The following is a 3,569-nucleotide window of genomic DNA, read 5'->3' as shown; positions in this document are numbered from 1 at the left end:
GAATCTCTGTGAATAATAAGATCAATCATTTACAGTTTAGGAAACAAAGTACACAGCTGTAGGGATCTTGAATTCACTGTGGGCTAATGTTGAACTTTAAGCTTAGGTTCTGGAGAGAATTAGAGGGCAAGAGTTCACGTTTCAAACAGTTAACCTGTTTAGACTCTGATCAACTTCCAGAGACACCCGTTGAGGGTAATTGCCCTGGAGTGAGTAGGACAAGTGACCTGCAGAGGTTTAATAGCTGTCGCTGAGCACCAGTGGTGGACAAAGTACACAACTTCCTTACTTGAGTGACAGTGGATACTACTGGTCAAATATTACTCCGTTACAAGTAAAAGTTGTAAAAGTACAGAAGTACTCGTTTTTAAGTATCAAAAGTAAAAAGTAAAGTCAGTTTATCAGTTTAGACTCTGATTCTAAACATCAAGAGTCTAAACATTAAGAATATCAGTCGGGTTCTGAAGTCAACCCGACTTTCATTTCCAACAAAAATGTTGACGTCAAACCGACGTCGGGTTCTGACGTTTCCAACCAAAATGCCAACAAAATAATCCACTGACTGCCGTTACTTGACAGAAATGTAGTGGAGTAAAAAGTACTATTTTTTATTTTAAATGTAGTGAAGTTAAAGTAAAAAGTTTCCGGAAAAAATAATACTCAAGTAAAGTACAGATACTCAAATAGTGTACAGAAGTACAGTACTCAAGTAAATGTAGGACTACTTTGTTACTGTCCACCTCTGCTGAGCACCTCTTAATTCAGTAACCACTCCACTTTTTTATAATTTACTGAAAGAAACAGCTAACAAGAGTCATTAATGGGGAATTAGACAGTAGTCAATTCAATAGTGTCAGTGCAGTCAAATCAGTAATATTCCTGGATATTAAGTGTCCCCAACAAAGCAAGCCAGAGGCGACAGTGGCAAGGAACCCAAATTCCATCAGGTGACAGAAATGAAAAAAAAAAAAAACTTGGTAGAAACCAGGCTCAGTCAGGGGGCCAGTTCTCCTCTGGCCAAACATTATTATTATTAGCAGTCGATTTTGATATTCTAGGTATTATCAACTGGCCGGAATTTTGAGATTGCAATAGACGTGAAGGACTATAATGCGTTAAGAGCTCGCTCAAGTTCTGGAGAGCTAAACCATTCAATTCTTTGTAAGTAATCAGCAATATTTTAAAATTTATACGATGTTTAATAGGGAGCCAGTGCAGTGTTGACAGAACCGGGCTAATATGGTCATAGTTCCTGGTTCTGGTAAGAACTCGAGCTGCTGCGTTTTGGACCAGCTGTAGTTTATTAAGCATGCAGGGCAACCACCCATAATAGCATTACAATAATCTAGCCTTGATGTCATGAACGCATGGACTAATTGTTCCGCATTTGTCAATGAGAGCATATGACGTAATTTAGATATATATTTAAGATGGAAAAATGCGGTTTTACAAATACTAGGCACTTGACTTTCAAATGAAAGATTGGTATCAAAGAGCACACCCAGGTTCCTAACCGATGACGAAGACTTGACAGGGCAACCATCAAGTGTTAGACAGTATTCTAGATTATTACGTGAGGAAGTTTTTTGTCCAGTAATTAGAATCTCTGTTTTTTCAGAATTAAGTAGTAGGAAATTACTAGTCATCCAATTTTTTATATCACCTCTGCATTCCGTTAATTTTGTGAATTGGTAAGTTTCGTCAGGGCGTGAAGAAATATAGAGCTGAGTATCATCGGCATAACAGTGAAAACTAATTCCATGCTTCCTAATGATGTCTCCCAAGGGTAGCATATACAGAGTGAAAAGCAACGGTCCTAGTACTGAGCCTTGTGGTACGCCATACTGAACTTGTGATTGATGAGACATCTCTTAATTTGCTACAAACTGATAACGGTCAGATAAGTATGATTTAAGCCATGCTAATGCAATTCCACTAATGCCAACATAGTTTTCTAGTCTATTTAAAAGAATGTTGTGGTCAATGGTGTCAAATGCAGCACTAAGATCGAGTAACACTAATAGAGAGATACAACCACGATCGGATGATAAGAGCAAATCATTTGTGACTCTAACGAGAGCAGTCTCAGTACTATGGTACGGTCTAAATCCTGACGGAAAATCCTTGCAGATATTATTTCTTTCTAAAAAGGAACATAGTTGTGAGGATACTGCCTTTTCTAGTATCTTCTAGACAGAAAAGGTAGATTCGAGATCGGCCTGTAATTGACTAATTCTGTACGATCAAGTTGCGTTTTTTTTAACAAGCGGTTTAATCATAGCCAGCTTAAAAGTTTTTGGTACGTATCCTAATGACAAAGATGAATTAATGATATTAACAAGAGGATCTATGACCTCTGGAAGCATCTCTTTCAGTAGCTTAGTCGGTATAGGGTCTAACATACATGTTGTCGATTTAGATGATTTAACGAGTTTAACGAATTCTCCCTCTTCTATACAATGCACTGCCTGATGCAATACTGTAGTAGACGGTTGCATAGTTATAATTTTCTCCCTGATATTATCAATCTTGTAAGTGAAGAAGTTCATAAAGTCATTACTGCTGTGCTGCTCGGAAACTTCTGGGCTTGAAGCTTTATTTTTCGTTAGTTTAGCCGCTGTTTCAAATAAATGTCTAGGGTTTTGTTTATTTTCTTCTAATAGGGTTGAAAAATAAGCAGATCTAGCAGCTTTTAAGGCCTCTCTGTATGCAATCGAGCTCTCTTTCCATGAAATGCGAAATACCTCTAGTTTTGTTTTCTTCCAGTTACGCTCCATTTTTCTGGCTGCTCTCTTAAGGGCCCGAGTGTGCTTGTTGTACCACGGCGTTGGTCTATTTTCTTTAATCTTCTTTAAGCGCAACGGAGTAACTGTGTCTAAAGTGCTGGAAAAGAGAGAGTTAAAAGTTTCTGTCGCAATATCGGATCAAGCTATCCGGGATGCTGAGATGATGAAACTGATCAGGAAGATTATTAATAAAGCAGTCTTTAGTGGCAGAAGTGATAGGTCTAACATATTTGTAACACGGAGTCGGCTTTGCAGCCTTGGCTAAATGAAGTTTACACGAGACCAGATAATGATCTGAGATGTCATCGCTCTGCTGCAGAATTTCAACGGCATCAACATTGATTCTGTGTGATAATATTAGATCAAGGATATGATTACGACAATGAGTAGGTCCTGACACATGTTGTCTAACTCCAATAGAGTTAAGAATGTATTTAAATGCCAATCCCAATGCATCTTTTTTGTTATCTACATGTACATTAAAATCACCAACAATTATTACTTTATTTGCAACCAGTACTAACTCTGATAGAAAGTCAGCAAATTCTTTGATAGTCTGTATGTGTTACGAACCGCTCTGAGACACGAGGGTAGAGTCCAGAGACACGAGGGTAGTGTCCAGAGACACTGGCTCGGCGGAGACCATCTTGTCCTGAGACACTGGTTCGGCGGCGGCGGCCATCTTGTCCGGAGACACTGGCTCGGCGGGCGTGACGTGAACAGTCTCTGGATCGGCAGAAGTGACGTGAACAGTCTCTGGATTGGCAGAAGTGACGTGAACAG

Source organism: Scardinius erythrophthalmus (assembly GCF_964197995.2).
Source record: "Scardinius erythrophthalmus genome assembly, chromosome: 7".
Classification (NCBI taxonomy): Eukaryota; Metazoa; Chordata; class Actinopteri; order Cypriniformes; family Leuciscidae; genus Scardinius; species Scardinius erythrophthalmus.
Note: the sequence above shows the minus strand (reverse complement) of the source record.